Source organism: Elgaria multicarinata, chromosome 2, assembly GCF_023053635.1.
Source record: "Elgaria multicarinata webbii isolate HBS135686 ecotype San Diego chromosome 2, rElgMul1.1.pri, whole genome shotgun sequence".
Classification (NCBI taxonomy): domain Eukaryota; kingdom Metazoa; phylum Chordata; class Lepidosauria; order Squamata; family Anguidae; genus Elgaria; species Elgaria multicarinata.
In genome coordinates this window covers 177,256,290-177,282,845 of record NC_086172.1, presented here as the reverse complement: position 1 = coordinate 177,282,845, position 26,556 = coordinate 177,256,290, and the positions used below count along the sequence as shown (strand labels likewise).

The 26,556-nt window shown below is 45.0% G+C and overlaps 1 protein-coding gene across 1 annotated transcript in view; it reads left to right on the top strand.

Moving 5' to 3' along the window:
• The window catches only part of FBXO34 (F-box protein 34), a 73,653-nt gene that overhangs the window by 3,917 nt on the left and 43,180 nt on the right, over positions 1 to 26,556 (top strand). Inside the window, 1 exon segment of the mRNA XM_063118194.1 lies at positions 26,210 to 26,288. The gene's annotated coding sequence lies outside the window, so the exon portion shown is untranslated.

Here is a 26,556-nt window from a genome sequence, read left to right as displayed (position 1 = left end):
GGGAGCTAAGGACCTTGCAAGCTAAGAGCTGGTTTGAACTTTAGGGGCGTTATGCCTAGTTTCAAGCGTAACAAATAGTTCGGAGTGCTATACGAGCTCAACCCATTTTCCAGAGTTTATTATGTTATGTTTACAGGACTGTATGTACTAATAACTAAATAAGTAAACCACAGTGTAATGTAGCTTATCTATAGGTGGAGATGGGATATGCTTTTGTTGCCTTAAGAGTTTGGCTGCACATTGCATCAAGGGGGAGCTATGCTTAAGCCTGGTTCTGACCGTTGAGGATTCTGAAGTTTCCTTGGAGCTGAGCATCTTCTGGGAAACTCACGAGGAAGCAGGTCGCCTTTTATTTATTATTTTATTTATTTAAAACATTTGTATCCCATCCTATGTCGTTAAGATATCCATTGTCTTTGCTCCACCACCTTTAAGGACAGTTAGCTGTTAAATTGGGGTATAAGATAAGCTGAGAGAATGGCAGCTGGGGTAGCTTCAGAATTCTGCAGCTTGGGTTAAGCATAGCTACTTCTAGCAGGATGAATGTATTCCGTGGGAGAGAAGCAAACTGTGCTCAGCTTCTTCTTCTTACTAGCGGTCTCTTAACGTTGGTCAGGCCCAGGCCTGCTTAGCTTCAGAGATGGAAACTACAACAGGCATCTGATAGCAGCTTACAAGATAGTGACGGGGATAATGAAACCCCTCTTCAGGTGCTAATCCTAGGTGTTGGTCCCAGGGATGACATATCTGGGAGTGGAGCATCTGGTGTATTATACGACCAGAGCTGTAAAATATGTGTGTGTGTGCATTGGCAAGATTTTTGAGCCAACGGCAATTTGATAAACTGTCTGGGGCACCATCACAAAATGGCTGCCTTGGAAGGCAGAGTAAAGGACAAGTAACCTGCCAATGGATTGAGTACAAAGCATAAGTGGAGGCTGAGCTCCAACACACTAAACATAGGGTGACCATATTAAAAGCTTTAACTGCTGTGATGAAGAGGAAATTTCCCCAGATTCCCTGTATATACAAATGACACCTGCTGAAATTCCCTTTTCTATGCAACTGTTAAAGATACAGGAGACCTGTCCTCATTTTCATATGGTCACCCTACGAAACAACTCCTTTGGACCCACAGTTTTCAGCACCAACAGAAATCTATTTCACAGCAATCTCAGCTGCCAATAAGAAAATGTATTACTTGTTTTGTTTTGAAGTGGGATGCATAGGGCACCTTGGTAAGTGCAGTACTGCGTTTGATTCTTTCCCCTCTCATTTAAATGCACTTTGCTTACCCTCTGGACTTTCACTAGCAATGAATTTGGCCCTTGAAATCATAACTGGCAAGTTTTCTGTAGCACATTTCCTCTTTAATATATGTCTAATCTCTTGCTTCAGGGACTGGGTGTGTTTGGAATATTGAGTGTTGAGAAGGGAGGGAGCGTCCTGTGGAATTCTCCAAACAGAGATGGTGTAAAAGAACCTCATTCACCAGTTGTGCTGGTATCGTGTCCAGGTTTTGCCTGCTGCTGCTGCATGGCACTGTTTATCACTGGCTTTTACTGGGTTTTCAATAAATACATGGTAGTAGAAATAAAACCTTGTGTGACGAGCAGTCATTAAACAATCAACACCGCTCCCTCACACTCGCCCTACTTCTTCGGTCTTGCATGATTTGCACTCTTCTAGAAAGTAGATTAAAAACAAGCCCTAGATTGCATTGCTTATTTTCATCTCTAGCTTTTATTTTAATTTTAACTTATTGAAAGGACAGTAAGAAAGGATCATAGAATAGTAGTGTTGGAAGGGGCCTATAAGGCCATCGAGCCCAACCCCCTGCTCAATGCAGGAATCTACCCTAAAGCATCCTTGACAGATGGTTGTCCAGCTGCCTCTTGAAGGCCTCTAGTGTGGGAGAGCCCACAACCTCCCTAGGTAACTGGTTCCATTGTCGTACTGCTCTAACAGTCAGGAAGTTTTTCCTGATGTCAAGCTGGAATCTGATTTCCTGTAACTTGAACCTGTTATTCTGTGTCCTGCACTCTGGGAGGATCGAGAAGAGATCTGATGAGTGCTGTCATGTCTCCCCTCAATCTTCTCTTCTCCAGGTAAACATTCTCCAGTTGTTTCAGTCTCTCTTCATAGGGTTTTGTTTCCAGACCCCTGATCATCCTGGTTGCCCTCCTCTGAACACGCTCCAGCATGTGCATACAAAGCTATGCAGACATTCTAGTCCTTATTGCAGGCCATTTTTGGGGTCCTCCAAACTTTGGAGGTGAGTTGGGAGTCTCCACAGAAGACCTTGTTAAGTTGTATGTGCCAGTTGAAGGCTATGAGTTGTATCCAGTTGGATTGCTCCACCAGTGGGAGAGAATCACTGGTGTAACAGATTTTCTCCCGCAACACCTCAAATCTGTTCCAGAGGGTTGAGGTTACCTTCTGGAATGTATTGGGGGGCTACTGGGGGGGAGGGGAAGGAATCTCCCACCCCATAACTGGACTTCCACAAGGGTTGGATCCAGGCTCTTATTTGCCTGAGCTTTTAATGAACAGTGATTTTGAGCTTGTCTATTATTATTATTATTATTATTATTATTATTATTATTATTTATTTATTTATTTATATAGCACCATCAATGTCTACTGGCCTTTTATTATTTTACCAGCTTGATGTTGCATCTGTATTTTCTTTACTAAAAATGCTTTCGTTTTAAATTAATTTTTGGAAAATATTTTGAGAAAAAATGAAAATGGAAGAAACATCTCTAGAATAGTGAAGGGCTGGAAAAATCTGGCTCAAAATGTTATGCTTTTGGCCTAGGAATTTGAAGCAGTTTTTCAGTTTTGTCTTTGACCAAGTAGTAGCGTTTAGTTGCACAATCTCAGTATTTCCTCTGTGTGTGTGTGTGTGTGTGTGTGTGTGTGAGTGTGTGAGAGAGAGAGAGAGAGAGAGAGAGAGAGAGAGAGAGAGAGAAGCCTTGTTGCTATATGTTGAGTGTTTGATGAAGGCAGTGGTGTAAATGTGGATATTTCTCATCAAAATGTGATGAGTTTTCCCCAATTTTGAAGACTAAGGTCACAATCCTATGCAGGTTTAGACAGAAAAAAAAGTCTTATAGCTGGATGAAAAATGGCATGAACTATGCAACATTTTTCTGTCTAAACATGCATAGGATTGTATACCAGGAATGTATTTCATTTTAATATTGATAAATCACCTTTGTGCCAAAAGAGCCCCTAAGGTGATTTACAACTTTAAAACAATGTCTTGTCAAGCAATCCAGATTAAGATCAGAACAAGCCGTCTTTAAAACAACAAAAGAGCGAAATAAAACCGTTTAGGACCCATCAAAAACCAACCTAAACAAAACAGTCTTTACAGCCGACATGAAAGATGGGGCCAATCTGACCTCTGCGGGGAGGGAATTTCAAAGTTGGGGTGCTACCACAGAAAAGGCCCTGTCATCCTAACCGCTGTTGGTGGTGAGGCACATAACAGGGCCTCCAAAGAGTGTTATAAAGTTTGGGAAGCTTCATACAAGGGGAGGCAATCTTTCAGCTTTCCCCCAAACCATTTAGGAATTTGTAGGTAAGAAGCAGCATCTTGAATTTGATGCATGAACAAATTCATAGCCAGTATAGTTGGTTATAAGACCAGGGTTTTATTTACTTGAGTTATTATTACATTTATATCCTGCCGTTTTTCCTCTTGCAAGGGACTCAAGGTTGCTTATATGGTCCTCCGCTTCTCCATGTTATCCCCACAACAACCTTGTGAGGTAGGCTGGGCCGAGAGTCAGTGACTGGCCCAAAGTCACCCAGTGAGCTTCCATGGCTGAGTGGGGACTAGAACCCGGATCTCCTGATTCCCAGTCCAACACCGCACAACGTTAGATGGTTTACAAAGCCCATACCTGAAAGCAATTTGGCTGTTGCATGTTGTCCTAGCTGCAGTTCCTTCAAAGGCAGCCCCTTGAAGAAGGCACTGCAGTAATCTAAATGGTAAGTCATTAAGGCATAGAAAATAATGTGGAGGGCTGACAGGGAGGGGGAGGGAACATGGTTGAATATGCCCTCAAGTTTGTAATTCAAGAATAGTGGCGGATGAAAACCCAACTGTATTTTCTGTTTAGAGAAATGTGTGTTGGTTAACAATAAGTATCTTTTTCTAAACGCCCTCCAGCCACGGCAATTTCTCCTTGCACACAAAAGTAGTCCTGTTTACAACTTTGGGAGTTATGTTAAGTGGTTTTTCCAGCAGATATTTTGAATCGTTTGAAGCCGGCACCAGGCTTTGAATCTGGCTTCTTGCCGAACAAGTCTAAAACATAGGTGTGAAAACCGCAGGCACACCGTTTGCTACTCAAAAGACCTGTTCTTTCCTTGACAACAGTTTATCTTGGTATTTGTTTTCCAGAAAGCCCACATCATGCCCCCTGTTGAGCAGTTTGTGGGTTCAAAGGTCGCCGTAACTTAAACATGTTTGCTTTTCTGTGCATATTGCTGTCTGGTGGAGTCTGGAAGCTGCACAATGAGCGAGATTTGTGGAGCTGGAATTGGGCTGAATTAACTCACTGTGTTGCTTTATTTGCCAAAAAGAATAGATATGCTGGAAGGAAATATTGTTGCCAGCATAAAAAATCCTCAATTCCCCCACTTAGGAAAACCATCCAATGCTGAGTGGATTTCTACCTTTCGCTCTGTTATCTTTTCCTCCCCTTCGCTGCCCACTGACTTTAACTCCTTCAGTTTGCAACAGATCTGACCTACGGAGCTTAGTCACGTGGAGCAGGGGTCCCCAACCTTTTTGGACCGGTGGGCACATTTGGGAATTCAAGAAACTGCTGCGGTTACTACCACAAAATGCATTTAGCTGTTGCATCTGTGGATCGTAGGCTGTGTCTTATTCAGCAAAAAAACTTTGGTTTTGTGTCTGTTCAATAATAATAATAATAATAATAATAATAATAATAATAATAATTTCCCGGTTCTCCCTCTGGATCGAGGTGGGGAGCAACATAAAATACAAAATACTATAAAATACATAAAACTGATTAAAAACGTATAAAAGTAATACATTATTAAAATAACAACCAGACATCTTAAAATTCGGCTGCGTAGGCCTGCCGGAAGAGATCAGTCTTTATAGCTTTTTTAAATTCAGAAAGACTGTTAAGTTGGCGAATCTCTCCTAGCAGGCCATTCTACAGTTCGGGAGTGGCAGAAGAGAAGGTCCTCTGGGTAATGGTTGTCAGCTTAGTTGTCGCTGACTGAAGAAAATTCTTCCCAGAGGACCTGAGTGTGCGGGGCGGATTGTACGAGAGAAGGTGATCACGCAGGTAACCTGGACCCAAACCTTGTAGGGCTTTAAAGCTAATAACCAACACTTTATACTTTGCTCAGAAACTAATTGGCAGCCAGTGAAGTGATTTTAAAATTGGTGTAATATGGTCACCCTTAGGTGTACTTGTGACCAACCTAGCTGCCATATTTTGAACTAATTGAAGTTTCCGGACTAGGCACAAAGGTACAGCACATTGCAGAAGTTGAGCCTCGAATTGTCTAATTCAGCTAATTGCTGGCGCTGCAATTCAGCTGTTGATTCTTTTAAACATATATTTTGGCAATGTCCTGTGGTTGCTTCTTTTGTACTGGAATAGTCTTTAACATTCACTGATGTACACACATCTGAAAGGAGCTGGGTTGGAGAAGGCTGTTCAAGACTACAGCTGAGGGCTGCACGGTTCAACTGGAATCGGTTCAACTGGAATCCCACCCACAGTGTCCTGAGAGATGTCCGTGGAATCCCAAAACAGGCTGAGATAAGTACCGGTGTCAGGCTTCCTCCAGCATTTTCAGTAGGGATGTGCTCCGCTTCTCCTCGGACCGGAGAAGCAGGAGCGGATCGGGGGAGCCACGGAGCGTTGCGGAGCGAATCGAGGTGATTCGCAGCGGAGCGGCCCCTAGGCGGATCGAGGCGGGGCAGAGCGGGCCCGATCCACAATTTGAGGATCGGGCGCGAAGAGGATCAGGGGGTTCGTGCACATCCCTAATTTTCAGCCCCTGTTACTTCTGGCAGAAAGCCCTGCCTATAGTTCTGTGTTTGTCATACACAATATTAACATCACCAGCTATGATGAGGTGGGCAGAATCCAGGCTGGAATCGAACTCTGGGTGATTTGAAGTACATCAGCAAGACTCCCAGTTGTTTAACAATCACAACAACAGCGTGATGCCCCCCCCCCTGCCAAAAAAAATTCTGCTAAAATGATGAAAGCTGGTGGGGAGTAGACCAGGAGTGGATTTTTTTTAAAGGGGAAAAGGGTTAGTTCTGGAATTCAAAGGCCTCATCTACACCAAGCAGGATATTGCACTATGAAAGCGGTATATAAAAGGCAGGAGCCACACTACTGCTTTATAGCGGTATTGAAGAGCACTGACAACTGTTGGGGCCCATTAAAACATACCATATACTGCTTTCATCCTGCTACATCCTGCTTGGTGTGGCTCCTGCCTTTTATATACCGCTTTCATAGTGCAATATCCTGTTTGGTGTAGATGAGGCCAAAGAAATTCCTGGGCTCAGGATTCTTCAATTCAAAGTGTATGTCTTTTGCATCTCAAGTTTCGAGTAAAAGCCAAAGACAATCCCGTAAGCCTGAAGTCTGTCCACCCCTATTCCACTTTAGGCATAGTATGAAGAAATCTTTGGTCCTTGCTCTGTTCTAAAGTCTTGGGGTAGGTAGCATTTTGCCGCAAAGATTGATCCTGTCTCCAGAGGACTTGCAAGCGTTGTGTGGTGCTTTCAAACTGTGTATCTCTAGGGAGCTTCTTCCACATTGATTGATATATCAAGGAAGCCCCACATTCTGCAGATGTTTCTGGGGTATGTTCCATAGCATACAGCCAGTTCATAGACAGAGCATTGTCCAGGTTAAGTGGACTCCTTGTTGCTTGCATGAATTTTTGTAAACCGCCCAGAGAGCTTCGGCTATTGGGCAGTATAAAAATGCAATAAATAAATAATGTCCCTCTTGGAACATGCTAAACGCTCCTTCAAGACTGTTGCAGGTGTAGATCTGTAGAGGTGGTCGAGCATATCACATAATAATAATAATAATAATAATAATAATAATAGATGAAGATGATTTTGCTTCTCACCACAAATAGTCTTGAAGCAACTAACAAGCACAAATACAGAAATCCATAACAAAAAAAGCCTAAAATCAATATAAAACATAAAACAATAAAACAAAAATAAAACAATCTAAAAAAAATTACGAAAAGCATTCATCCAATATACACAACGCAACGCCCACCCACCACATCCCAGAATGAACACCACAAAAGCAGCCCACAACAGTTGGGTGATAACTAATTCCAAATGCCTGGGAAAATAAGTACAGCTTTGCCTGTTGCCAAAAAGGACGTTGGCGTCAGAGGAGCTTCCTTGAGGACAGTGTTCCATAAATGTGGGGATATCACAGCAAAGGCCTGTGCCTCATCTGCCACCCTCTGAGCTTCGGAGAAGGGCCTTTGAAGCTGACCTCAGAGATTGGGTAGGCTTCTATTTGGAGAGGCCATCCTTATTATTATTATTATTTATTTATTTATTTATTTATTTATTTATATAGCACCATCAGTGTACATGGTGCTGTACAGATAACACAGTAAATAGCAAGACCCTGCCGCATAGGCTTACAATCTAATAAGTTGTAGTAAACAATAAAGAGGGAAGGAGAATGCAAACAGGCACAGGGAAGTGTAAACAGGCACCGGGTAGGGGGAAGCTAACAGTATAGAGTCAGAACAAACTCAATATTTGAAGGCTATAGGGAAAAGAAAAGTTTTTAGCTGAGTTTTAAAAGCAGTGATTGAGTTTGTAGTTCTCAAGTGTTCTGGAAGAGCGTTCCAGGCGTAAGGGGCAGCAGAAGAAAAAGGACGAAGCCGAGTAAGGGAAGTGGAGGTCCTTGGGCAGGTGAGAAGGTATTGGGGTCCCAAGCCATTGTACATTAAATAAATTGTATAAGGTCATTGCTGACCAAATTGCATAAGGTCATTGCTGACCTTCTCCTCGAGAAACTCCTGATAAACTTCTAAACACCCCTGCGTTTTTCCAGAAGACAAATTGAAAACCACTGGGCTAGAGAGATACCAAGGTTTCCTTTTATCTACCTTTCTTTCCTTGCCTTTTTGTCTCCGCACCCGGCCCTTTGCCCTCACTGCCTTCCCATCTTGCTAGTGCTGATTTTTTTGTTTGTTGCTTCCATCGTTTGTAGCTTTCTGAGGTTGCTAATCTTCAGCAATGACAGCCTGCTGCAGGAAGGTTTCGACTGATTAGAACCAGATAACTTGTGGGGAAAAGTTAGCGTAATGCCGCCACTGAGGTCATGAGGATTTTAAAAACAACACGCGTAAGTGAGTGCAACAGCTTCAGTGAGCTGCAAAAGCAATGTCCTGGGATGATGCCGGAGCTGGGCCCCTGCCAGTTGGAAAAGGTCTCGGTTGTAATTCACCAGGCTGGGTGCTGGTTTGTGAAGTTTGTTTGGATGCACACCTGTGGAGGACACTAGTGATTTAAAATTCAACTAGCACAAACTAGCAGGGCTGGCTCATTCATGCTTCATTCATGGGCTACTGCAGATGTTGCAAATCTTCTACCCAAATGCTTTTCTTCCTGAAGGAATCATAGAATCACAGAATAGCAGAGTTGGAAGGGGCCTACAAGGCCATCGAGTCCAACCCCCTGCTCAATGCAGGAATCCACCCTAAAGCATCCCTGACAGATGGTTGTCCAGCTGCCTCTTGAAGGCCTCTAGTGTGGGAGAGCCCACAACCTCCCTAGGTCACTGATCCCATTGTCGTACTGCTCTAACAGTCAGGAAGTTTTTCCTGATGTCCAGCTGGAATCTGGCTTCCTTTAACTTGAGCCCGTTATTCCGTGTCCTGCACTCTGGGAGAATTGAGAAGAGATCCTGGCCCTCCTCTGTGTGACAACCTTTTAAGCATTTGAAGAGTGCTATCATGTCCAGTTCTTTCAGTCTCTCCTCATAGGGCTTTGTTTCCAGACCCCTGATCATCCTGGTTGCCCTCCTCTGAACACGCTCCAGCTTGTCTTGCGTCCTTCTTGAATTGTGGAGCCCAGAACTGGATGCAGTGCTCTAGATGAGGCCTAACCAGGGCCGAATAGAGAGGAACCAGTTGATTGGCCATATACACTTCCATAATGATGGCTCATGCATTCTAGCAGCACAACTTATTGCTGGTAGAACGATTGGATGTGTTCTCACCGCTCTTGTTCACATACTGCTCCTGTTGGCATAAGATCAGACATTCTGCTTTGCTGAGTCAGGCCAATTCTCTCTACAATAGCGGCTGGCCAGATGCCTCTGGAAGCTTGTGAGCAGAGCACGAAGTGGATTGCCACCCTCTGTATCGCGCCCCAGCAGTGTTACTTGACCGGGGTGTGTGCACGCCTTTCTTAGGAGGAAAGGGAAGGCTAAAATAGAGACTAAGGAGGGGACATCAAAGAGGTTTATAAAATCATGCATAATGTGGAGAAAGTAGTCAGAGAAATGTTTCTCTTCCTCTCTCATAAAACACTCCAACAGACGAGTGTTTTATTGCACGCTCATTACTGGGCATTCATGAATTTTTGTGGGTCCCCCTTACAATGTCATCTGCCTCCTGCGCGCCTCCTGCTCCTTCTAGCTTTCTTTGCACGCCAAAAAAAAAAACACTCCAGTAAGCCTGACTTATTTTTAAAGATGGAAGTTGCTGCTGTCTCTTGCTGTGTGCAGGAGAAGCAGCAGGATCAAAATGGCCCACTAAACTGGCCACGTGCAAGTTGTTTACTTCCTCTTTCAAAAGAGGAAGTAATGAGGGACAAATGTGCGGGTGGAGAAGCGACATTAAACAAACATGATTTTCCCTTGTGTGAGAGGATGTTCTCGGAGGCCATCCAGTGAAATAGGTTTATTTTTATTTATTTATTTATTTATTTATTTATTACATTTTTATAGCGCCCAATAGCCGAAGCTCTCTGGGCGGTTGCTTTGAATCTGCTGGCAGGCAGAAGGAAATACTTCTTTGCTCAGCACATAATTAACCTTTAGAATTCACTGCTACATGATGTGCTGATGGCCACTAGCTTACGGGGCTTTAAAAGCGGATTAGACCAATACAGGTGTCCTGTTAGTGGCTACTACTAGTCTCAGTGGCTGGATTTCAGGTTTAGGGGCAGAATACCTCTGTGTGCCAGTGCTAGGAAGCATTGGTGGAAGAAGTGTTTTGGCTTCATGCTGTTAGAAACGCGATTTGAAATGAAGATTCTTGGACAAAATGGTGAAAGTTAATACTCTGTTTTATTAATACAAACTTGCAAGTCTGGGTGTCTAAGCAAGGTAGGCACACCCACAAGCTGGTGCAAAGCCTTTTTATCCCTTAAGCCCGGCCGAAGCGGTCCCTCCCGTTTCCCCATTGGTCAGGTACTCCAGAGTTTACAGCCTATCCCGGAATGCCTAGTAGCTCCTCCCTTGTTTACCTCCCTACTCCCCTCATTTGATAGTTCACCCACTCTTGTTTACTTGCCCCCATATTAAGCTTTAATTTCCTATAAGCAAGCCCTCTCAATTATGTCCCCCCTCCCATTATTCTAACCACAAAGTAATAAGTTTCGAAAGTCAACAGATGTGTTTCAGTCCTTTTTCAGTTTATCTAACTCTTCTGACCACAAGTCTGACCACAAATTCCATGTTGTTCTTACTACCTCAACTGAAAAGTCCCCACACCTGCTGTACATTCCTGCTTATCTATAATGCTTCAGTAGCTATAACATTGCCTTGAGCTGACCTCATTCTGAAGCCCTTATAGCATCTTTAATAATGCGTTAGCCATTAATTATTATATTCCCCCTTATGCCAAGCATTGCAATATTGAAAAAGTAACATATTTATTCATTTCTCACAATGCCCAGTGAGCTACTGGTAGTCATCTCGTTGACGACTGATGGGCTATCTTTTTTGGTAGTAAGGGTGGTGGATAATGAGGCAGCATGCCATATATGCGCACTCCCCCCCCCCCCACATGCATCTTCCCTCACTGATACATGCATATAAACTTCCCCTCCCTACATGTTGAGATCAGGGGATAGGATCCTGTGGGGAGGGAGTTTAAAACCTCCTCTTCCACCATCAATCCTGATCCAGATTGCTTTTCCTTGCTGCTAATAGCGGTGAGGAAGTAAAATCAAGTAGTGGTCTCAACCTGAAAACAACGTTTTGGACAGTTGTAGAGTTGTGAGTAAGTAATTCTGTTGTCCCCGCAGAAAGAATTGGGAAGATCACCTTTCCTCACAACAGCTGAATGCAAGAAGGTCTGAGGGAGTCACTACTTAATGCAGCCTTCCTCAACCTGGGGCGCTCCAGATGTGTTGGACTGCATCTCCCAGAATGGCTGGGGCATTCTGGGAGTTGTAGTCCAACACATCTGGAGCGCCCCAGGTTGAGGACGGCTGACTTAATCTGTTGGAAAACGGGCACACCACGGCCCTGTAACATGTGGGCATCTCTGAGGTTCATGCTGATGAACCTGGGCCTGTCCTCATACGTTATTGGATCACAGCCTCCATCCTGTGTTCGTCTTTGTTGCAGAATTATGTTAGCACAGCCTGTGTTAACACAGTTAGTAATGATCCCTTGCCAAAAGTGGCTGTCCCCAGGCAGCAAAGCCAGGATGTTTTTCCTTCACCACATTTTTTTGGGATTTGCTAATCTATTTTTTTAGATCATCTTTTCATTACGTCCTCCGTCCCTCCATCCCCCCCCCCCCCCGGAAATCTGAAATTGCAGGTATGAACAAGGTTTGGTAACCTATGGCATATTTCTTCCCATTCTTATGTTCGATCAAGATTGTTTGACCTCCTTTGAGCAATTCAGCTTGAACTACGCAAACACAGTCTTTGTTGTTATTATTATTATTATTATTTATTTATTTATTTATTTATTTATTTATATAGCACCATCAATGTACATGGTGCTGTACAGAGTAAAACAGTAAATAGCAAGATTCTGCCGCATAGGCTTACAATCTAATAAAATCATAGTAAAACAATAAGGAGGGGAAGAGAATGCAAACAGGCACAGGGTAGGGTAAGCAGGCACAGGGTAGGGTAAAACTAACAGTATAAAAAGTCTTTGATCATAGAATCATAGACTAGCAGAGTTGGAAGGGGCCTACAAGGCCATCGAGTCCAACCCCCTGCTCAATGCAGGAATCCACCCTAAAGCATCCCTGACAGATGATCAGCTGTTGATTAAATCGACTTTCGTACAGACCTGAACACGTAACGTATACAAGTCACAGGGACCGTAGACCAGTAGCTGACCCAGGCACCCTGCATCACATCTCTGCATGGTCAGAAGTCTGCGGGTGATTGTAGTAGTTCCAACAGGTGCAACAATCACTCATGAGTTGTTCCTATCCAGCTCCCTTGCTCTGTCATCCTCTGGCAATGCCTGGTCCACCAGTTCACTCGTCCTGCAGCAGTGACCGGCTTCCTCTAGCCTGAGCAGAGAGAAACAAGGTAGTGGCTGTATTTCTCTTTCACCCTCCCCACAAGCTGGGGCTCAAGATCCATCAGAGTTTAAGCCTATCCTTTGCTTGCCAAGCGATGCTGAGCAGACCAGTTCTGCACCTGCTACCATTAAGGAAGAGTTTTATTTGCTTGTTACATTAAACTACCATGCACAAGGTTGAACCAAGAATTGGGGCACAGCTCAATAGTGCCGCCGCCACCATTGGTGCTCTGTAAAGTCTCTTGCCCATGGTATAGAATCATAGAATAGTAGAGTCGGAAGGGGCCTACAAGGCCATCAAGTCTAACCCCCTGCTCAATGCAGGAATCCACCCTAAAGCATCCCTGACAGATGGTTGTCCAGCTGCCTCTTGAAGGCCTCTAGTGTGGGAGAGCCCACAACCTCCCTAGGTAACTGATTCCATTCTATGCTAATTGCTTTTCCAAACCTCCCGTTCTGAACAGATACTCTCAGATATTGAACAGATATAAAGGTTCCTTCACTGCTGTTCCTCCCACTTTTGATATATGGAGCACAGCTTTCCAGTAGCCTCCCAAAGATACTGTAGGTGGGGTTCCTCAGAGTCTGGCAATAAACTACAAAGCCTCATGCCTTCCCTTGAACCTCCTCCTGCCCCACAGCATTTGAAGCAGTCTTCGGGTATTATTCTTAAAGAAGCAATTAAAACAATATCAGTCCTATATCTGACATGGTCTTGGATTTAGGTTCACTTTCCAGCTTTGGGGGAGAAAATATGGATAAAGTGAATTTACTTATTTGCAGCCCAGAAAAATCCATGCATCTGTTGATTGTGGTAAATCTCACCTTTAAGGTCTGCCTCTGCAAAGAAAAATAGCTTAACGCTCGCTGAGCACTTTTCCTAACAGGATGCACAAATAAGTCCAGCGTTGAAATGACTGATGTTAGCAATTGTAAGGACTGTAGTCACTCTTGAGGCTTGTGGTGATCTGTTGTTCTTTTATGTCGGAGATAATAAGGGCTTGTTCATATAATTTAGGATTTGGAAGGACTTCTCACAGTTGTCCTGAAATAAACAAGCTGGAATTCTTTTCTCTTGAGACACACAACACCTTTCTGCTCATCATGCACAGGTTATGATAGCACTCTTCAAATACTTAAAAGGTTGTCACACAGAGGAGGGCCAGGATCTCTTCTCGATCCTCCCAGAGTGCAGGACACGGAATAACGGGCTCAAATTAAAGGAAGCCAGATTCCGGCTGGACATCAGGAAAAACTTCCTGACTGTTAGAGCAGTACGACAATGGAATCAGTTACCTAGGGAGGTTGTGGGCTCTCCCACACTAGAGGCCTTCAAGAGGCAGCTGGACAACCATCTGTCAGGGAGGCTTTCGGGTGGATTCCTGCATTGAGCAGGGGGTTGGACTCAATGGCCTTGTAGGCCCCTTCCAACTCTGCTATTCTATGATTCTATGGTGCTACTTTATAGAACTGGGAACTCCAACTTTCAGAGATGAGAACCTTGATATCACAAACATGTTCAAAGTTGGGTGAACTAAGAGCCTCTCTTTTCCATTTTCTTTGACCAGAGGACCAGCCTTGGACTACACCAACAAAATCAGAGGTTGAATTGAGTCCAATTGAGGTTCAGACTTATTTTTATCCTGCTCCTCAGCTAAAAAGACACCTGGACTGGCTTACAAGGAATCAGTAACACAAGACAGTCCCCACCCGTTGGCTTACAATATAAAAAGACACCACACGCAAGGACAATGGGAAGAGAAGGGAAGAGGAAAAAATTAAGTAGTCTTTCAGCAGGGGTGGTGGACTAGCCCTGCTTCCCCCCCTCCCCCACACACACACCATGAGGAATGGCTCCTCATGGTGATGATTGAGAGAGGGTTTCATGGGGATGGTCTGTTAGTAAGGCTAGTGCAAGGTTCTTCCCAATCACGTGAAAGTGACTCTCAAGATCTTCACCGTTGTCATACCCAAAGGACGGCATATGTGAACCTTGAGAGATTAAAGGGACAATGCAGTATTGAGTAGTCAGATGACTTTTAGGTTCCTGTTCATGTGGAGGAGGATGAACCTTCTCAGTGCCTCTTAGTCGTGATGGCTGTGGAAATCTTCCATGTTCAGAGGCCTTGTGTTCGCTAGGGAGGAGCAGAAGCAGACAGGGGCTGTTGATTCAGGCCCTGCTTGTAGGCTTGCAAGAGAGCTGTGGAGCTGGCTGTGGCAGGAAGCAGAATGCTAGACCAAGCGGACCTTTGGTCTGATCCGGCAGATTTACTTTTATAATGGTTGTCTTATCTAAATGGCTTTGATCAATGCTTTTATTTAACCTTTACTGCCTGCAACAGCCAATTTATAACATGCTCAGCAAAATCCACCAATTTTGTCATTTTCTGAGAATATTAGAGCCACCCCACTTTCGTTACCCTTTTTTTAATAGAGGAATTTTGTTCCTGCTTCTGTTCTCCTTAACACTTAGCAACCTGGGGAATTTGCATAATCCTTTGCCCAGCACTTAATCTCTCTTAATTCAGGGGTTGTATAATATTTGTTAAAAAATGTTCCCAGCAGTTCTGAATTATTTTTAGCTTGGGTTGTCATTTAGTACTAGGTGTTCTTGATAGCTATTAATTATTAAAGTTCATTGGAATTCTTTTATTGTACCATGGGGTTATGTTGCTGCTCACACAAAGATCAGTCCAAATGCAGATTTTCACTACAAACCTCATTGTTCTAGTGACCTTTAGCAAGGCTTTAGAGCCTCCTGTAATGCAGAAATAAATTTAAAGTAGGCGAAGCAATCCTAAAGCAAGCTTTTCCTATAGTTTTCCTCCTTGCCGGTTTTTCAAAATGTAAACCATTAGCCTGGAGAAGAGAAGATTGAGGGGAGACATGATAGCGCTCTTCAAATACTTAAAAGGTTGTCACACAGAGGAGGGCCAGGATCTCTTCTCGATCCTCCCAGAGTGCAGGACATGGAAAAACGGGCTCAAATTAAAGGAAGCCAGATTCCAGCTGCACATCAGGAAAAACTTCCTGACTGTTAGAGCAGTACGACAATGGAACCAGTTACCTAGGGAGGTTGTGGGCTCTCCCACACTAGAGGCAGCTGGACAGCCATCTGTCAGGTATGCTTTAAGGTGGATTCCTGCATTGAGCAGGGGGTTGGACTCGATGGCCTTAGAGGGCCCTTCCAACTCTACTATTCTATGATTTGATCCAGATTTGTACTCAGTGGAGTTCCACTCATGCTGGAGGACATGAGCGTTCCTCTTCTCTTATTCCTTTCCCCTGCAGCCCCTGAAAACCTGCTCCATAGAATCATTGAATAGTAGAGTTGGAAGGGTCCTAAAAGGCCATCGAGTCCAAACCTCTGCTCAATGCAGGAATTCACCCTAAAGCATACTTGACAGATGGCTGTCCAGCTGCCTCATGAATGCCTCTAGTGTGGGAGAGCCCACAACCTCCCTAGGTAGCTGGTTCCATTGTCGTACTGCTCTAACAGTCAGGACGTTTTTCCTGATATCCAGCTGGAATCTGGCTTCCTGTAACTTCAGCCTGTTATTCCGTGTCCTGCACTCTGGGAGGATCGAGAAGAGATCCTGGTTGCCCTCCAGAGTAGTATGAGAGGGTGTGCGCGCTTGCGTGCTTGTGCTCTCTGTTCCTTCCAAACAGCTCTTCTGTTTCGGAAAATCCATCCCACTGTTTTTCATTATGTTCTGACCCTATCCCCTTTCCCTCCTGGTCCTTCCTAGCACCTTTCAAACACTAAATTGGCTCCTTTTGCGTTGCGTTTTCCATTTATATATGTTTTGTCGTTGGCTTTCGCTTACTTGCTTGTTTGTTTTAATTATCTTCTTACTTTCTGAATATGGAATGAATGCAGCAGAACCTTTTTATTAGACCAAATAATGTTGAACGTGCTGGAAATGGAAGTTTCCAAGTTACACAGAACTTCTTTCCTCCTGTCCAAATAGTGTGTGTGTGTGTGTTTTCAAAATGGCTTGATGGCTGTGGCCTTTAGGGCGATCATTGGCTTTCTCCTTCAGTGGACCACAGCTCAGTTTAGGGATTTATTTATTCATCACATATTTTTGTGAACCGCCCAGAGAGCTCCGGCTATTGGGCGGTATAGAAATGTAATAAATAAATAAATAAATATATTGCCCAACAGCCAAGGCTCCCTGGGCAGTTCACAATTAAAACAGTTAAAACCACAATATACACAGTCAGAATTTAAAACTTTTTTTAAAAATGTCACATAAAACCAGGATAAGTTATAATCCAGGGAAAGCTTGTCTAAAAAGATGCGTTTTCAGGAGGTGTTTGAAAGGTGTTGTATTTTCTGCCTCCCGAACAGCATGAGGGAGGGTTTTCCAGGGGGTGGGTGCCGCTACAAAGAAGGCCCCGTCCTCAAGGTTCTTCGTAAAGGCCTTCTGCTTGTCTTGGAATGTGCTGCCTTCTGTCTCCGCTGGACACGATGAAGTGGGCTGTTGGTCTGACAGGATTGCTCTTTTGTGACTTTAAATTCTATTGGTCATTTTGGGGTTGCAGAAGTTAAATGTACCTTATGAATGGGAATTTTACAGGGGCAGTTGCAGAATCCTAGGCTTTATTTATTTATTTATTACATTTCTATACCGCCCAATAGCCGGAGCTCTCTGGGCGGTTCACAAAGGTTTTAAATCCTTTTAGAAAACAATCCAAAGGTAGAAGGACTGAAACATTGCGAGTATCCAATGCTTTGCCGGGTGATTTTTCACCTCTTTCCTGCTCCTTTACAGCATTTTCCAGTAAGTGGGCCTTTGAGTCCATCTAATGGCATTGAGCTAGGACATTGGGGAGGGGGGGGGCATTGGATTTGGTAGATCTATGGCCCCTTCCCTACCTGCCCACTAGCAAATCCCCATTCCTCTTTTTTCCTCCCTTTCCCAAGGTTGCAACACTGACCTCAGGTGAGGCCACTGCTATATAGCTTTCCACAGTGGCTGGGAGGTGAGGCAGAATCATGCCTGGATCTCTGCATGTGAAGCTCTGTCTCCAAGTGGAGGGGGAGACATCAGGAAAAACTTCCTGACTGTTAGAGCAGTGCAATAGTGGAATCAGTTACCTAGGGAGGTTGTGGGCTCTCCCACACTAAAGGCATTCAAGAGGCAGCTGGACAACCATCTGTCAGGGATGCTTTAGGGTGGATTCCTGCATTGAACAGGGGGTTGGACTAGATGGCCTTGTAGGACCCTTCCAACTCTGCTATTCTATGATTCTATGATCTCTGTATCCAATGGCCCTTCAGATGGTTTCTAGGGTCCATGGGATCACATTGTTGTTTCCTCCCCTCTTGCATAGAACATGCAGACAATAATGGGTGTGTCCTGATAGAGCAAAGTGATACTAGATAAAATTCGCCTGCGTCACTTTTGTTTTACATGCCTGAAAGTTATCAGCCCTTTCATTTATCTGTACTTTCATCTGGTTTTACGCTCTCTGCTAGGTCTGTTTTACAACAATGCCACCGTAAAACTAAATCTCAAGAGTGCCTGCTAGAAAGTAAGTTACTAAGTTTGACACTTAACTTGGGAACAAACAGTTATACCCAACTGGCAAACTATAGTTCGAGCAAACTAGGAAGTTACTCATTAAGCCAAATGTAACATTTTTCATAAAATAGTTAAGAGCAGAGACACCACACTGACAACAAAGGTCCGCATAGTTAAAGCAATGGTATTCCCTGTGGTAAACTATGGCTGCGAGAGCTGGACCATAAGGAAAGCTGAGCGAAGGAAGAGCGTTGCTTTTGAGCTGTGGTGTTGGAGGAAAATTCTGAGAGTGCCTTGGACAGCAAGAAGATCAAACCAGTCCATACTCCAGGAAATACAGCCAGACAGCTCACTTGAGGGAATGGTATTAAAGGCAAAACTGAAGTACTTTGGCCACATAATGAGAAGACAGGATACCCTGGAGAAGAGGCTGATGCTAGGGAAAGTGGAAGGCAAAAGGAAGAGGGGCCGACCAAGGGCAAGATGGATGGATGATATTCTGGAGGGGACAGACTTGACCTTGGGGGAGCTGGGGGTGGCAACGGCCGACAGAAAGCTCTGGCGTGGGCTGGTCCATGAAGTCACGAAGAGTCGGAAGCGACTGAACGAATAAACAACAACAACATCTGAACCAATTCTTTTGCTGTTCATTCCACTTAAGGAAGACAATTAGGGGTGTGTGTGTGTTTTGGTTTTTTTAAAAAAAGAGCAGTCGGTGAGATGAGTAGCTGCTTCTCGCTCTGACTAGCTTGTTCCTCAAACTGGAACAGGTGTATCTGTGATTCATCAGATCAAGAGAGAATACAACGGCTTTAAAGGACAGACCCTACTCAGTGATAGATTTGCAAATCTTTACCAAATGTTTGGAGCTTCAGGAATTAATGTATATGGATAGTGGCCGCCAGACAACAAGCCAGAGAGATTCGGCGATGGGCCAGTATATAAAAGTAACGTATAAAAAAATACGTTTTTATTGCTCAAACAGTCTAAGAGAATAACAGGCTTTAGGTTAGATGAGGCAGATCACAAATATTCCTAAATACACCCAAGTTATAAACACTAGAACAGCCTTCCTCAACCTGGGGCGCTCCAGATGTGTTGGACTGCATCTCCCAGAATGCTTAGCTCAAAATGCTTAAACATCATGTCATCATGCCATCTAAACAGGGCCAATATTTTCAGCACCCCAAGATCTTGTTAAATATGCAAGCTAGAGAATAAAAATGCCAGCTCTCATCTGTCCCTATGCACACGCTCATTTCTCAAGCCCATGACTGAGCCAGGCCATTGGGTCCATCTAATGCAGCTTTGTCTACCCTGACTCACTGTAGATCTCCAAGTTGCCTGGACAACTTCTGAGCCAAGCATTTACTAAGATTAGATGCATTTTCAACCAGGAAAACTATTTGCAGTTTTGAACTTCCCTGAATTCCAAGACGTCCTTTTGGCTTGACATAGTTATTACTGCGGTTTTCATAAGACGCTGAATGCCGGCATCTAGGGACTCAAGTGCTCTGGCAAGATTCCTGCCCTGTATTTCCTGCTGTCCTTCCTTTGCAAAGCCGATGTGGGAAGCTGCATTATAAACTTGCAGGCAGGTGACTCTGTTTCAAGCAAGGCAGTGAGGCCAATTTTATAATAAACGGCATGGGATTATCTGTCAGCTTGTGCCTGGAGCAGAATATTTAATTGTATTCTGCATGTCTAAGCAGACTTCAAAGCTGGGTTCATTTTTTTTTTTTATCATTCTACCACACCCACCAGTACTGCAATAACTTGCATGCAGCTTCCAGCAAACTCAGGGCTATTAACCTTGCTCGAGTTGTTCCTCCTCCTCAGGGTTAGAATAAATACACCTCCCATGCTGCTTAGATACTAGTCATTTCATAATCCACTTCCTACGAAAGCATGCCACCGACAGAGAGCATTTGGCATTCTTGAATATTGGGTGTGTGTGCGTGGGGCGATACTTTGAAATTTTACATGATCCGTAACTTTCCTGTTTGTTTGCCCAGTCTTTATTTTCATTGTGTTAAGAGGATGTTTGAATAATGTCTATGAAGTGGAATTGATGGAAGCGAACAAGGGAGCTTGCATTAGAGCGGGTAGATCATTAACGACTCGTGTTTTCCTTACTACTTAAACTTCCTTGTTCTGGGAGATCTGTTCTGTAGAGTAAATCCCATAAAATGATTCATTCTCTAAGAGAAATTGAATTGGGGGGGAGCTGGGGGACTCCTAGGCTTTTTTAAGACCATCGTGGATGTTATCACATCCCGCCTGCCTCTTTTGGAGGCGTGGGACATGTTGTGTTTTGCAGCCCACATGAGGAAAGGGGGAATATCTGTTGTGCATGGCTGGCTGTTTTAATCGCTGTTTGCACAGTAATCTGAGCCTGTGAAACGCTTGGTGCCAAATTTTCTAGTCTCTTTCTTCTGGCTAAGAATGCAGGTCACTAGGCATCGGATGGGTTTTGTTTGCAGCCATTTTTTTGAGCCAACGCTTTGTGCTCCAGCAAAACAACAAAGGAATTCTCTCACCCGCCAGCCCAGTGGCTTGTTGGAACATTGCTTGACTATCAAGGGTTTGCCAATTCCCCTCCAGGCCTTATCCCAGTTAGTGGCCAATGGTGAATTTGTTTGGACAAGCAGTTAAGCCCATGGCAAAATGGTTCCTGGGGATCAAATTCTTGCACCTAGAAAACTACTGTTATTGGGGTGGGGGAAGCTTGGTGAGAACCCTTCTTCTGGATGTCTGCTTTCTGTAAGGCAGGTCCTACAATGAAGCAGCCTGATGCAGGCACATGAGGCGGCACAGAATGGGAAGAGCAGCACATTGCACTGGTCTTCCCACCCAAAAGGCCTGCCATTGCTTGATTGGCTGGCTGGCCAGCTAGCTAGCTGCTCTCCCCCTCTTCCACCCTTGCTGCCACCTGCCTCACTTCATGCTTGCTTGGCCAGCTGGCCACCAGCTTGCAGATGCAGCAGAGCAGACGGCTCCTCCTCCCCATTCCCTCAGCTGGCTGCTCCCACCTTCAGCCCTGGCTGCGAGGCTCCTGAAAGGCTTGGCCAAAATATCATGGGACCTCTGGCTGAGAGAGTTAAGAGGACGAACTGCCGCTGGGTTGGTTGGTGGGTGAGCAGGCGGGGAGGGAGCCGCCACCATGAAGAAGTGGGGCAACTCCAGTGGCATGCTGAAGTCAGACCAGGCCTGGCTCTGTGAGTGCAGGAGTTCTTCTTTTCTGCTGGTAAATATCAACCTGGTTTGCGTGCAACAACCACCCATGGGTTATGGGGGCTCTGTGCAAATGAGCGCACAGATTACTGCCTTTTTGTTGTATCTGGGTTGCATGCCCACAGATTACTGCTTTGCATCCGGTTTATCGCATTTGGCATGACGTCTGAAACTCTCTCAGGTATCCTGGTCCCAAGTTGTTTAGGGCTTCGTACACAAGTACCAGAACCTTCAACCTGGCCCGGTAGCGAATAGGCAGCTAGTGCAGTTCCCTCAGCAGAGGAGTTACATGCTGGAAAGAGGCAGCTCTAGACAATAGCTGAGCTGCTGCGTTCTGCACTAGCTCCAGCTTCTGGAGCAGCTTCAAGGGCTGCCCCACATAGAGCGCGTTGCAGTAATCCAATCTTGAGGTTACCAATGCCTGTACCACTGTGGCCAAGCTGTCCCTCTCCAGGAGAGGCCGTAGCTGGCGAACCAGGCAAAGCTGGTAAAAGGCACTCCAAGCCGCCGTGGCCACTTGAGCCTCCAGTGACAGAGATGGATCTAGGAGTACCCCCAAACTGCGAACCTGATCTTTCAGAGGCTGTGCAATCCCATTCCAGAACAGGCAATGAGCCTGTCTCCTGGACTCAGGAACCACTCACCCACAGGGCTTCCATTTCATCTCACCAGGATTCAGTTTATCGATGTCAACGCTGTGTGCCTGAGACTCCAGAGAGAGAGAAAGAGAGAAGTTAATTGAGCTCTTTACGCCACGGCTTTCTGTACATGGCTGAAACAAATGCTAACCCGGAAGGCTGGCACTAAACTGGGTGCCAGCTGTGGTGTGGGCTTTTTGCAGTGCCATGGGCTTAAAATCTTTAACCAGTGGTGTGTAAAAAGTGTGTGTGTGTGTGTTTGTTGGTTTTATTTTTCTTCTACCCTTCCCTGGTGTGCTTTTTAGGGGAGAGTAATAAAGCAGCGTGCTAGGTTTAGCAGGCCAATTTTGAAAGGCCGTACTGGCTGGGGGTGGTGGGATTGAAGCACAAAGGCTTCTGGGAAACACTGGAGAAGGTTGTGCTGCAGTTTCACTTCTGGTTTGCTGCAAGAAGGCCCACAAAAAGTATATTCTTATCACTGTTTAGCTCACACTTTCCTAGTGCTGGTTCAGTGGATAAACTCCAAATTTTTGTGAACCACCCAGAGAGCTTCGGCTATTGGGCGGTATAAAAATGTAATAAATAAAATAAATAAATAAAATAAATTGGTTACCTCTGTACGGTCGAGCAGTAATTCTGAAGATACTTGGAGGGCGGAGTCAACATGATGAAGGGCAGTTTATGAGGGCCAATAAGCTGAAACTGAATCCCAATAAGACAGAGACCCTATAGGTTGGTGGTTCCCAGGTCTGGGGACTGGGGTGTTTGCCTCTTCTGGATGGGGTTGCACTCCCTCTGAAGGAGCAGGTCTGTAATTTGGGGGTGCTTCTGGATCCATCTTTCTCGTAATGCGTGCTCCTTGGTGGCTGGGAGTGCCATTACCAATTTCGGTTTGTATACCAAATACGCCCATTCCCGTATAGGGATAGCTTAGCCATGGTGATCCATGCACTGGTAACCTCGCAATTAGACTACTGCAATCTGCTCTATGCGGGGCTACCCATGTATGTGGTTCGGAAGCTGCAGCATGCAGCAATTAGGGTGCTCACGGGGACATCTAGGTATGCCCACATAACACCTGCGTTAAAAGAACTGCACTGGCTGCTTGTTAGCTACCGAGCCACACACAAAGTTATATTATTCTATAAAGTCCAGGTCCGGGCCCGATTCAGAGTGCTGGTGTTGACATTCAAAGCCCTAAACAGTTTGGGGCCAGGTTATTTGAAGGAACGCCTCCTCCCATATGTACCTGCCCGGACCTTAAGATCATCTACAGGGGCCCTTCTCCGTGAGCCCCTGCGAAAGGACGTGAGGCAGGTGGCTACTAGGAGGAGGGCCTTCTCCACTGTGCACCCCGGCTGTGGAATGAGCTCCCCAGAGAGGTCCGCCTGGCGCCTACACTGTACTCCTTTCGTCGCCAGCTGAAGACCTTTTTATTCTCTCGGTATTTTAACACTTAATTTTAACTTAAATTTAAATTTTACTGTTCTAACTCTGTATTTTAATCTTATCTCAATTTTTGCTGCGTGGTTTTATCCTGGTTGAGCTTTTCATACTGTATATTGTATTTGTGTTTTTAAACTGTTGGTGGTTTTATTATGGTTTTAATTTTTGTGAACCGCCCAGAGAGCTTTGGCTATTGGGCGGTATAAAAATGCAATAAATAAATAAATGAACAACTTGTGACCATGACACCTAGCAGACAGCCTTCCCTTGCATATATCCTGATGACATTTAAGATCTTCAGAGGAGGTCTTGGTCATCATTCCAAAACAGATAGAATGTTGTCATGAAGACCCTCTATGCCGGGACCTTCTCTGTAGTGGCACCCACCCTCTGGAAAACCCTCCCTCGTGTGATTCGAGAGGCAGAAAATGTAACATCATTTAAACACCTCCTGAAAACACATCTTTCCACACGGGCTTCCCCTGGGCTGTAACTGCTGTAAGGTTTATTTTAGTTTTATGTGGTATTTTTAAACTTTTACACTTTCATCTGTTGTATTTTATGGTTTTAGTTGTGAACTGCCCAGAGAGCCTTGACTTTTGGGCAGCACGAAAATGTAATAATAAATAAGAGTAATTAATAATGCAATGCAGACAGGTCTAGTAATTTGGGACAGACTGCATCTGTTGCTCCTCAACCTGCTATGAAACCTCTCTTAAGGTTTAGTGAGGTATTGTGAGGTACTGGTTCCTCTCTATTCGGCCCTGGTTAGGCCTCATCTAGAGTATTGCGTTCAGTTCTGGGCTCCACAATTCAAGAAGGACGCAGACAAGCTGGAGCGTGTTCAGAGGGGGGCAACATGGATGACCAGGGGTGTGGAAACAAAGCCCTATGAAGAGAGACTGAAAGAACTGGGCATGTTTAGCCTGGAGAAGAGAAGATTGGGGGGAGACATGATAGCACTCTTCAAATCCTTAAAAGGTTGTCACACAGAGGAGGGCCAGGATCTCTTCTCGATCCTCCCAGAGTGCAGGACACGGAAGAATGGGCTCAAGTTAAAGGAAGCCAGATTCCAGCTGGACCTCAGGAAAGACTTCCTGACTGTTAGAGCAGTACAACAATGGAATCAGTTTCCTAGGGAGGTTGTGGCCTCTCCCACACTAGAGGCCTTCAAGAGGCAGCTGGACAATCACCTGTCAGGGATGCTTTAGGGTGGATTCCTGCCTTGAGCAGGGGGTTGGACTCGATGGCCTTGTAGGCCCCTTCCATCTCTGCTATTCTATGATTCTATTAGTATATGCATTTGTGTGTGTATACACTTGGAACTCAGGATAATACTTCATGCAGCTGATGAAGTGGGCGGTCTTCCATGACAACCTATGCCATAATAATGCATTTGTTAAGACTTTACGTGCCATAAGATTCCTTTTGCTTTTTACTACAAGAGACGAATGAGGCTCCCCCCCTTCTGCTCTGCCCCCCCTCCCCCCGGAGTAGCCTCTTGCTGGCCCGTAAGGTGCCAAGTGCATAGTGAGCCATTGTGGTGTAGTGTCCAGAGAGGGCTGGAGTTCATTTAACAATGTGTAATGGCCATGCTGGCTTGGTATGATTTGGAGTCATACTCTGAGGCCTTAGCTAGACCTACTTTTTATCCCACAACGGAGGAGGGAAGATCCCGCGATGTGTTTATCGCGAGATCCCTCCTTTGGCTACATGTGAAACACGATGTGCTCAGCAGGAGAGGCGTCGCGGCCGCCATTTAGTATTATTTTTTAAAGAGGACGGAGCGCACGAACACTTGTGGGCTAAAGGTAAGGGTTTAAATTTTTTTAAAAAAATTTCCTACTCCCCCCACCCTACCTTTGATGGGCGCAGCTCACGCAGAACTCCAACTGGGACCGCGGAAAAACCGGGGCCAAAGTGTAGGGTGAGATCCCGGGGGGAGGGAGGGATCATCCATCCCTGATCCTGGGATCCCCTGTGCATCATGTGGACGCACAGGGACGATCCCGGGGTTGCTAAGGCCTAAGACATCAGAAAGGCACAAGTTAAAGAAGGCTGAAGTACATTAACCTGATGCACACCAACCTGAGTTGGGTAAAAATTAGGGTGAAAACGTGAGAGATGTTTTGTAAGATGGCCCTTATTCCCAACCCTCCAAATCACTCGGTCCTGGGCCAGTTGTCTGACTCTTATAAAGACAGCTTCCCATGTTCCAGGAAGGTGGGGTTTGGACATTTATCCCATTTGTATCAATAAGAGCTTAAAAAGAGCTATGCTGGATCAGACCAAGAGTCCATCTAGTCCAGCACTCTGTTCACACAGTAGCCAAGCAGCTGTCGAACAGGGACCCACAAGCAGGACAAGGGTGCAACAGCACCCTCCTACCCATGTTCCCCAGCAACAGGTGTGTATAGGCTTACTGCCTCTGATACTGTAGTATCATTTTGACCATATGTTGTGTGTTTTGAAACATGATTGTGTTGTAGTAGTGTTTTGTTCTCCTCTAGCTTTTTTGAGTTGTGTTGTGGGCTAGAAAGCTTCTGAAGTAGTGTGTGTCCATGTGTCCTTCCACTGTCATTTACAGAAATTCATTGCACGATCTAACCACTTTGAGTTGTCATTGCCATTGCCCTCCAGAGAGAAGAGCCCTAAATGTTCTGGGTGTAGCTTCTTTAATACATTTTTATGATGTGTCTTTTTTTATAAAGATAAAATGTTCCCTGCCTGCTTATTGCCTGCTGCCCTCTAATCTCCTTTCTCTCCCTCCCATTTGCTTTTTCAGAAATGCCCTTCAAAGGATTGAGCAAAACATCGAGGGTGCTGTGATGTCTGATACTGTGCAGAGGGGCTGCTCTCTGAAGGTACTCTTTTAATTTCCCCCCAGTGATGTGTCTAAGCAGGAAGGGGGTATAAGGGGAGACATGGTAGAGGTGTTCAAAATTATGCATGGTGTGGAGGAAGTGGACAAGGAGTCATTTTTCTCCCTCTCCCATAATGCTAGAACCCAATGGGGTCATCTCATGAAGCTGATTGGTGGGAGATTCAGGACAGAAAAATGGACGTCCTGCTTCACACGACACTTGGTTGATTCAACTGTGGAATCTGAACCCGACGTGAATATACCCGGTC